Here is an 11,833-nt window from a genome sequence, read left to right as displayed (position 1 = left end):
TAGACAATACGTAAGATTTAGTAAAACGCCTTGCTCTTATACGATGTATTCGTTCTTAATTGGTGAAAATTAAAGATGTGTTCAATACAATGAAAAACAACAAACTATACACAATGATAGCATGTGTCTTAATGATGGGTTCCGAATTCAAATTCAAACGCGCAAGAATAATTTGAATTTAAAAAAAGTATTTTAGTCGTAGTGGCCAGTAATATATAGCGTTTAAACGTGAACGTTAAAATTTTTATTATATCGAATATAAATAGATGAATGTGGTGCTGAATGACATATGTAGATGGCATGTATAAGTAGATTTTTTTTATAAATTTATTACTTCGTTAATTTCGGTTTCGCGAGCCCTGAATTCAATGGTGCTGTAAAAGCCAAAACGGCAAACAGCACCAATTAAATATACAGAAACAGAAATCTACCTTTGGCATGTCTACTTCTTGACGTTTATATTAACAATGGAAACACGCACCAGAATCGAGGGCGTACGGAATCAGTGTCACAATACGTGATGTCGTCTTCCTGAATAAGTAATAAGTAATCAGTTTAATAACTATTTACTTATACTTGAATAGCAGGCGCCGGGTACTTCAGATTTCTATTGAGAGAGAAATAATTAACCATTCTTCTCTTGTGACCAAGAAGAATTTGAGGATGTACAAATCCTGTTTCCGTTCACTGAAATTACATTCTTCGTGATGTTTTTCCTTATCCTACTATGGTTATAGGGACTCAGATATGTAAAAAATTAAATTATTTATTAAAGATATAATCAGTAGATATTTTAATAGAGACAATTTAAAACAAACACAAAGGGAAATTAGCAAATGATAGAAGAATTGAAACGCTGTTATCAAAGAGTTGAAATTGTCATTTAAAACTCCTAGGAGTTAGGAAACTGGTAATTTTTTTTTCTATGTTGGTAGAGCTGTCTACAACATTTGCGAAACGTTGGCAAAACTTGGAATATCAATTGACACAGTTTAAACAATTTCGTAGGATGTTTTGTATCCCAGACCCATTGCTTTCATTGGTGTCAAAATCGCTCAAGAAAACTCGACTCATATCGTTCCGCGACCAACATATTCTTCTGACTTGGCGCCGTGCGGCTTCTGGCTATTCAAACTTAAAAGGCTAATGCGGGAACACCGTTTCAGCACACTTCCGATAAAAACTGAATCGAAGACGGTCTTGAAGGACGATCTTCGGAGGAAGGGATCACAGTTTTCTCCGAAAACAGACTAGATAATAATTAGCTAATACAATACGTCAGGTGAAGCATCTGACGTAGATTTTTTTTAGTTTATTAGCTCGCGGATTTTAGATCCGCGAGCCTTGAGTCCGATGAAGCTGTTGAAAGCCAAAACGGCTAACAGCGCGCATCAACATTCGAAAATAGCCATAGTCTTGAAGGCTATAACCTGAAGAAAGACTATTCCAATAGTCTCGAAGATAGGAAAAAGCTTCGGCAACAGTGCCTTTTATAGGACAGGGGTTACTTTGAAGGGGGTGTGATTGTAATCTATTTTTTCATTAGCATTTGACAAGCTAATAACTTCTGCCTGCAGGGACAAATAGTAAAAAATAATTAATTTTAATTTGTAGTGATGGAAATTTCGCAAACGCTTTTTCTTACTATATTATCTAATAGAATCAGGCGTTACCTTGCGGAAGTCCATCCTAAGTAAGAAAAGGACCAATATTTAGCCACTTCCGCACATGCAGTGGTAGTCGTGCAACAAAGTGCACCGCCCGCCAGCCCGCTGATAAATCCGTATGCGGCAAATAATGCGAATTACACAACTGCCACCGTTAAATCACTCAACACGTGTTTCACCCCTCCACGGGGCATCTTCAGGAGTTATGTTACACCGATTAGTGACTCTGTGTTTGGCACTAATCGGTGTAACAGTTTTATTACTATATTATCATTATTACATTTGTAGTTTTTCAATCATTTAGTTTTTAGACAGACTTTACCATATATTAATTAACATTAAATGAGAGGTACATTAATGGTGAAGCTTTTATACCTATAACCTGTATATAGATTAGATATTAGATCCTGAATATAGATTCCTGAGAACCTGTATATAGATTCTACTGGACACGACATACTTAAAAATGGAACATAAAAATATTCAAACCGTTCGGCTGGCATCCCTGTCTTTGCGGTGCATTTTTCTCGTATAAACGTACCGTTTAGCAAAGCGGTGGAATAGTTATCCACCCATTGTCTTTATCTAAACATGAAGTGAATTCCTATAAGAGCAAAAAACCTATCAATGAAGTTTGAACTAGTGCTTAAAATGGATTAGCGCTTTAGTTAACGGTAAGTTAGTTACTATTTTTAAAAAATGTGTAGATTTTTTTAGATATTATTTTACAAATATGATCACGAAACTTGTTTTATCGTTTATCCTATTTCAAGGAGATGGTATTGTGTTTATTTCTTTAATTTGTTTAATTTTATGCCATGCTATAAAAATACATTCGTATATCCAGCCATGGACGCTTTAAGTATGAAAAGATTATGACAACCACTATAAGTGTTTCTTTAAATTTTTATATATAAGATTCCTAAAACAAACGTGTCTTTACGTGATCATCTTTACAATATTTTTAATACAGTAGCAAAGTTATTTATTCAAACTTTATTATCACTTAAAATAATTTGATCATTTACATAATAACAAGTTTTAATGAACCTGGTAAATTTGTTGCAATATATATTTTTTATACTTCCACCCCTATCTGGTTGGTTACAGTGATCTTATTTTTATTATTTTTTTTTACTTTCTTTATTTTTTATTTCCATTCTCTTCTTTCATTCCTCAAAATATCTATCTTGCTACTCTTTCATTCCACAATTCGATCTATTTTTCTCTTCCAGTTTAAGATACATTATTTGAAAGTATGTTATTATATACAACCGGTTTTATTAAAAAACCAGGATAAAAGCCTATATCTAGCACAGAATGTCTATCAGCTGACATAAAATGATGTACCATATGGTAATGTAGTGATATATATATGTATATGAATTCTAGAGACATATACAAGCTTATAAGGAGTACATAGCAGAAGTTTTTCAATATATCTTCAACTACAAGTGACCACAACACGCAAAGATGATTACAACGAACAAATATTATATTAAAGAACAAAGTAATCGAATTGTTTCACTAATAAGATTATATAAGCTGTTTTAATATAAAAAATAGATATATAGATATAGATTACTTATATAGTAAGTTTGCTATAAACTTTTTGAATTTGACTGTTTGTTTTGAGGTTCGTATTGATTATTCACATAGGACGAGTCAGCCAATATAAATACAAATAAATGATAGTAGGTGACCATGAGTTGGTTGAGAACGTGGACACGCTCCCTACTGGGGTCGAGGATATAGTCAAGAAGTGAAGTAGCTGTATGAACAGTACAAGATGTTCATCGTGACGACATTTGTGGGAGGTCTATGCCTATGATAATGATAATAGTATAAACAATGTATTTAATGTGATAAGAAGTGAGATGTGTTTCGGAAATTATTTTTCATAAGGTTAAATGTTTTTACAATTGGATTTACTTTATTATTACCAACATTCAGGTTTTTAGAATTTAGTTTTAGAACGTTCACTGATATAGGCTTCCTCCAAATGTTTCCAATAGGAACAGTTTGAATCGACTTGTATTCCACGTATACCGTAGACGTCACAAGTTGCTGATCCGTGGTCTTGACTTCAAAATTTTAACCCTTTCCTTACCGCAGTTCGTTCCGCCGAAGTGACGCTACTGAACCGGGCAAGTGCGCCGCGTAATGTACATTGCATGGCGGTAAGCTGATGTTCGAATTTTATCACTTGGTATTTTAATTACAAATATAAGTTAGGATAATTCTTAGTATTTTCTTTGGCTGTGATAGATCTTAAAACAGGGATCTACACATAAGCTCACATTACAAGATGGATGCCGGCTTATTCCGGCGCTGGTACGCACGTGTCGTCCAGTGGACGCTGGCTAATTCCGGCGCTTACTTCAACATGTCAATTCGCTCGGCTACATCGGTTACTTTCGTTCTGCTACTGATCTTCTCATTTCTGATTCGATCTCATAGAGTTCCCAAGTATAGCCTTTTTCACGGCTCGTAGAGCAACTATATCCTTGTCGAGGAAGCAAAAAGTAAGAGACCATGTTTCTATACCTCATTACTGGTAGAAAGAAGATACTCCATATTTTTTTTTAAATTATGATTGAATTACTTCTCAAGTATATAATATATTTTTAAAATTTCCTTACAGTAGAGATAAGAGCATCTTAAAACGTTAAACACTGACATTTGTTGTTTTCGATAAAAGGTGAACAAATGTCGTGCCAAATCACTTGGTATCTGATTCTATGTTCAAACAAGGACAACCTTACAACGTCGAATTACAGTTTTCTTGTTATTTATGCAAAATAATAAACTGCAAGTAAATCTCGTAAATTTAAATAAGCTTGCTCAAGAATTAGAGGTCCGTTTTTTTGATGCAAAGAATATTTTTAATTTTTTTAGGACAAAAGTTGGCAAAGAGATAAGGCTGCTTAAATTTGTTACTAATAGATATAACGATTAAAGAATTTTTAAGTCGCTGCCTCTATTTGTACGCTGCAATTTTTATATACAAAAGCGATCTCCATATTAATCCAACTCTTCGACCATAGGCAAATAAGCATCGGTGTATTCGATGTCCGATCATAAAATATAACTTTTGTGTAAATGTATCGATCGTCGTAACATTTCAGATTGTTTTTTATATATAAAAGTGCTTTTCGTAATAACCTAACACATAACCTCAGGGGGAATTTAATAAAATTAAAAATCTGATATTTTACAATGAAATTTTTAGTTATAAATTTATTCCTAGTTGAGTAGATGGTCGTTTTGTTTCAATTTGCTTGACTCAAATTAAATATTTAGTACATTTTCATATATATTATTTTTTCTTAGCTTAATATGTAAGCGGAGTTTTACGAATTATTTATTTAACATGTTTCTGTTATTGTATCATTAAATATCTTAAAATACATCAAGATATGATTATAAATACGGATTTTAATTTAATTATTGACTAGTATTCTATCGTTATTGTTCGTCTTTATAACTAGCAGGTCTAGTTGACTATAGATAATAACATTTTAATTTTGTTTTATTTATTAATCTCATTACTTATTGCCACAACATTTACACTTGTTTATAACACACGCCAAAAGACTGCTGAAGATAGGCTTTCCTATCATAGATTACAGTTTAGAGGTATAGCAGTGAAACCTTTATATGATATGATTCAAAATTTAGACCTGTTTAAAATAAACCTTAGCTTACTTTTGGAATATGCTTTCAAAACAAATTTTAAATTTACCTATAAATCATTCAAGATTTTTTTTATCCTTTTTTGGCGAAGCATGTGACCCTTGTCTCACCTGATCTTAAGCGACCACGAGATATAGTATGGTACATGCTTACCTAGAATAAACCCACTCTTATCTTGAAGACTCCTAAGTTATAATTGTCTGGAAACAAAGACGCCGGTAGGTTCTTAATAGATTCAGGCGTTACTTTGCGGAAGTCCATCCTAATTAGGAAAAGAACTAATATATAGTACACTACTACATACTACTGCTACATAGCGGAAATAGCTATATATTACCTTTTTTTACTTGCCGGTAGGTTCTACTTGGCAGTTCGCACTATAAAAGTGTTAAAAAATCGTTTAGTGCGAGTGAAAGGAATTTCAACCGTGTACGAATATCGTGAATCCATACGTATTGTCCGATGGAAGAAAGGAGATGGGGGAATTATTTGGTTATGGAGGGAGAGAAGCCTTACCTGCTTCGTGTGTCATAAGTCTTGAGCACTGTACCCGGCGCCTCTTCCTATATCGCAATGGACTCGATATCCACACGATGAATTGATAGAATTCTAACATCATACGTCTCATATAGTAAAACAATCACAGAGATGGTGTCAAGAAAGATAAGCTATTTTATAGAATTTATTTTAAAATGTTTTAGTAGTTTGTTTTCAATTTTATTCAACAGTGTATTTAATTTAAAAGAAAAGTCTTTTGTGAGCCGAATGAAAAGAAATTTCATTTACACTTACATTGGTTCATGTTAAAACTCGAACGGTTTCGTCTTTTACGACTTGTTTAGAATCGATTCGTGTTTTTATTATGTACAAGGTGTCTAGAAAGAGAATTAGCTTCAGTGTAAGTTTTGTAAATTTAAATTCTCGGATTGGCATCGATGTAAAGTTTTTATTTTTGTGTTTTCATATATATTGTGACCTATCGATCGTTATATAGGAAGCGCATGTAATAAATGATAATGTATTTTATAATTTTTGGATTTACAGAAATTTATCTTTTTATATTTTTTTTCTCTGTTAACTGCAACTTCTTTTCTAAGGTATCCTTGTGGTCGATCTTGTCTGGTGTTTTTTACTCACAAGGTCTTTTGGATTATCCACTAAGAGCAATGTGGGTTCGGTTCGAGACACAATCTTGTGTTATTCACAATTTGTTTATATAGGATTGCCATTGGACAAAAACAAGTTTTCACAAGATGGGCAGCAGCACTCTCCCCGTACCATAATATCACACTGCGATCGATAACATGACTATCATGCGTAGCGATTATGGATCCTTCAAAGATATCTTTGAGAAAGACCTTTTTTTATGGCCCCCACTATTGTGAGCCTCTCGTACCCCCTATCTGGTGTGGGACAGGCACTAGCTTACATTTTTTTTTCACGGACATTTTTATTTTCTTTCTCTTCCTTCGTACATCATATTATCTTTCGTCCGTTTCATTCTTACCACAATTCTTCTGTCTTTCCCTTTCGCTCTGTATCGCCTTTCATTCATTCCTCATTACTATTACCTATTATTATATTATTATTCTATATCACATTTTTTATTTTACCACTTTATTTTGCGTTATCTTAGTTAACCTTGTTTGTTTACAGTTTTATAATTTTTAATTTTTATCTATCACTTTGCTTATTAAATTTTCTAAATAGTAGGAGGAACTCTTCTTTTGTATCTTCTTCTCTAATCAGAGATGCTATTGATTCCTCCTTGGTTTTTACACCAGACCGGCACACTAAGACCGCCACGGAAATCGCACTTGTAACGAATGCCTTTGGGGCAGAGAGGTTCTTGATTGGGAACCACAAGCTGGTAGACGCAGTATGCGTAGGCCCCTGTCTAAGAACTGGACCGAAGACACAGTTAAAGTCGCTGGAGGTGGGCAGTGCGGACAGGTCATCGAGCCGATCTTAGATCATCTGTGTTTGTGTCCACACCGTCCGGTCTTTGGTCTTCACTCCAAAACTCTAAGATCACAGCGGCCATCTGCTCTGCGTGATTCATAGGCTTTCCATTGCCTCTTCAACTTGCTAATTTTCTGGACTATGTCAGTTATTTGTGTTTGTCTACGATTCTCTTCATTTTTGATTCGATCTTGTAAATAAATATAATATCTCTATCCATTGTGAGATTGCAAATGAGACAAACGAGTGAGAAACCACAGCGAAAAAGTGTAAAAATTTCCTGTCAACTAAGTTTTGATATGTCTATTCATAAATCAACTGTCACAGAAATAAACTTAAAAACGTAATGAAAGAATGTCATTAAAAAGTGTTTTACAAAGTTCCGAAATAGTATCTATAAAAATAATTATAGCTCCATTTCGATTTTGCACTGCCAGAAATTATTGCACGGTCGCATTACAATACAAAAAATATATTAACCTTTAACTTGGCAGATTTTTTTAAATATTACATTAATATTCATACCACTTGACTTTTAAGACCAAAGGATGCCAACAGAAAAAAACTGAACAAGCGTTCGAAAATTAAGAAATTATCTAAACATTCACATACAAATGATTACTTTGCGTTCAAAATTGATGTCACTATTTTTTTTTAATTCTGTTGTATCTCTACAGATACATTATCAAGAAAAGGGTTAATATGAAATATTTCAAAGTGGTCATTCTATATAAGATCATTGGAAATAGATGAAAAAACTTAAAAGCTTCAAATGAGCTATACATTCACCCCTTTAAAGTTTTTACACCTATAATAAATCTTCTTGTATAACAATAAGGATAACTAAGTTACCAGAGTATATAGAAAAATTTTACTAAGTGAAATTTAAGGCACATTCACACTAGCGTTTTATTAGACGCTAAACACCGTCCGACTTGCTCCCGTTACGTGCTCCCGTCCCGTGTATTTTCTCGTGGCAATTTTGCCTTTGTGACACAGCACAATTATACGGAACTAAACTGTGCAGTATGTTCCGCGTCGGCGTTCCACAGCGTCGCGGGCCGAATGCTAAAGCGTTCGGACAAAGACCTGTGACTTGTTCGCGGAGACGCCCTGACGACGCGGTACACGAATTGTTGGATTTTTAATTTTAAACCTCTTTATTAAATGATTACATTAATTGATTTACCTTGTAAGCGATTCCTTTGATTAAACTATAGTATTTTTATCAGATATTTATAGCTTATATTATTATTATATCTTGACTTGTATGTATGTTTTTACACATGTCAGTTTTGTAGGTTCTTTTATATCAATTTCTTGAGCATACTGTGGTCATATATAACAATTCAATTAATTCATAATGTAAATAAAAGAACTTTGGTAAGTAAAACGACTTAGTTGTATTTATAAGTGCACAAATTTTGTTTTTCAAAATTCTGCGCAGTACATCAGTGTTTTAAAAATTAATAGATGCGAATATGATATACATGGTAAATATGTAGCTTATTTGTCAGTAAAAAGTTTAAAAGCTATTTATTTATTTTTCTATTGAAATGCGGCAGGCCAGTAACTGGCAGTACAAAATATGCAGCTACAGTAAACAAACCATAATTTTAATGTGTAGTAATTTAGAAAACTAGTTTTAAATATTATGTTATTAATATTTCTGAAACCATTGATTTTTGAAGAGGGTGTACTGTATATTGATTGACAGTAAATGAGATATACATCCTTTCAGAGCTTTTACATCTATAACCAATCATTTTGTATATAAAAATACTTCCATGGTGACGTCATAGCGACTTTACCGATTTATTTCATCTTTATTTAGGTTGTATATGTGAGTATTTTGTGAGTACAATCTTGAACGCATGTTTCAAGAAATACGAGATGCGTAGAATTTGGTCTAAATTAAATGTCAATAATCTGTCAGACGCTGAACAAAGCGTAGACTTTTTTCTTTCCTTTTGTAAGCGAATTCCTTTACTCGCGTACCCCGTTAAACTGGGACGTGCTAACGTCGAATGGCTTAAATGTGAGCAAAATAATAATGTTAAGAGTCCTTCGCACTGATTCACCCGAGGTTTTCCTGGACGGTGCTATTGTGTTCGTAGCATTAGTGACGGGTGGTTCAGTGCAATCGCATGTGCGAATCGGTACGCGCAGTCGGACATATTTGGGTTCGTTTTCGTGTACCGAATCGGCGCCGGCGTACCGACTACCGCAACATTGTTCCATCTGAAGATTTATCTATCACATCAACATAACAGGTACATCGTATTGCATATTATTTTATACACTAAGTGTTTTATTATCAAAATCAAACTGACGTGTGTATCTCACCAAGATGTCAGAGAGAATGAGAGAAAAATTAAAAATATATATTTGAAATCAGAACTCAAGTTCGTTGAACTTTAATATATACCGTTGCATGTCCCTTCGAGTATGAGCCTTAGCGATAATGATTTGCCGTTAATCTATTCCAGTGTGTTCAATAATGAACTTTATGTCGTTGAAATAAAAGCTATATAACAGTTTAAAGTTTGTACTCCAATGATCCATAATAAAGGCGTGTATTGACCTCGAAAAATTTGTTTATATGCAGATGTGCTGATTACACTGCATGCATTAGTTCTGTTTTTTATTTATGCAGTGTACACAACATGTATGTATAATTCAAAGTGTGTATGTAAACTTTACTTTAATAATAGATAGAGAAATTTAAATAGCTTTTTGTTGAAGGGTGAGGACTAATTTTAGTACACGGTAACATTTTGGTGATTTGGTCTTTAATTTCCTGGATCGTAAGAGGCGATTGTGTAAATAATACAAATAAATGTCCACTGATGGATTGCCTTCATAATATTTCAATAGGTCTGGTTGGAAGAAGACTGCATCCAGAGTTTTCCGACAACCTTTATGTGTTCGTCTGTCCGTCTTGAGGATGAACGACGGTCTCCAATCAGAAACCTTGAGGCTCCAGCGGTCATCTCTTTTGAGTGCTATGTAGCCTCACCACTACATCCGCTAAGCTATGTCAGTTACTTTCGTTAGTTGATGAATTTTCCCATTCCCGATTCAATCTCGGAAAGAAATCTCTAATAAAGCTTTTTCCATGGTTGGAGTCTATGAGGTTGTCAATAAGGTCCAGAGGAAAAAAGCTAAATAGCTGAAAAGCTAAATAGCTAAAAGTTAAATAGCTGAAAAGCTAAACAGCTAAAAGCTAAATAGTTAAAAGCTTTTTGCTAACAAATCTGCTATACATTCACTGTCTTTAAATATCTATACATCTATAACCAATCATCCCGTATAAAGTAGACATTTCAGAATTATACAATTTATATAATTAGACATTTGTGCAATTTAGTTAACCATTTTCGATTTGTAACAATTTAATAATGATCCATGTAAAAATAAAGATAGGTTGACGTTAATATTTACTATTACTATATAATGTAAAGAAATTAGAGTAAGAGTAAGTAAGAATTAAGTAAGAACCGGTCAGATTAGAAAAATAGAAATAGTAATAAAGCAAACAAAAATCAAATTGAATGAATTATTAACGCTATACTATAAATGTCTCCGCCACTGGACAGTAGAAGTGTGAAGATGTGAGAGAAAAGACAATTTAATGCTATTCCTGAATAGGTAAAAAACATAGCCGAGGTCATTCAAGGAACCTTTATGCCTTTTCCATGGAGTATATAGCCATGCGAGGTAAGCGATAGGCGGTTTTTATTTCGGGAAAGAATCTATGCAAATATCTGAGCCAGTGCACCAATGGGAGCCTACGAAATTAGTAAATAGTTTTAGGGGGTTAAGGGTCATTCCCAATCCGCGAAAACTTTAAGTACTAGCTGTGTAAATAGCCTTCAGGTCCTAGTGTAGACCACGAAACGGTAAGGGAAGCGTGGGGTGTCCACCCACTAGGTGGAGAGAGGATATCGTTATGGTCGTCTGAAGACGATAAAGGCTGGCCATTTCTTTAATAATGATGATGGGTAATCACAAAAGAAGTTCTGGGTTCGAACCTGGAACGTGACGGAAGCGAAGGTCTAATAAAGAAATTTAATTTTCACTTACACCGTTTTAGTTTACGATTTCACTTATGCATTCCAATGTGTCTAAACACTATATACAAAAGTCATGTAGCACCGACACAAAAGTGTTTCTTTATATCGGAGTGATTTGTTTTAAGGCCCCCGTTATTGGAGACGTCTCTTTCACCCCTATTTTGGGACAGGGATATTACATTTACGGGCAATAATATTTTAGGATATATCTTTATTTACAGTTTTTTCTTCTACCTATCTTCACACTAACTTTCGTGCTTTTACTTTTCTTTCATCCGTCATAAAATCTTCCAATCCTATTGCATTTTTATCATCCTCTCAACCATAGTCTTTCATCCCTTCTTTCACTCTTTTTCTAAAAAGCTGTCGTGACTAGCAGCTGGTAGAAGAAATATCCGTATCGAATAGCGGCAACCCTCTCCCAACTGTCTG

This window comes from Battus philenor, unplaced genomic scaffold (genome assembly GCF_028537555.1).
Source record: "Battus philenor isolate CCGP_79_NKW_IND1 unplaced genomic scaffold, ilBatPhil1.0.hap1 SCAF_18, whole genome shotgun sequence".
Lineage (NCBI taxonomy): Eukaryota > Metazoa > Arthropoda > Insecta > Lepidoptera > Papilionidae > Battus > Battus philenor.
The sequence above is the reverse complement of the archived record's forward strand: the minus strand, read 5'-3'. Positions refer to the sequence as shown.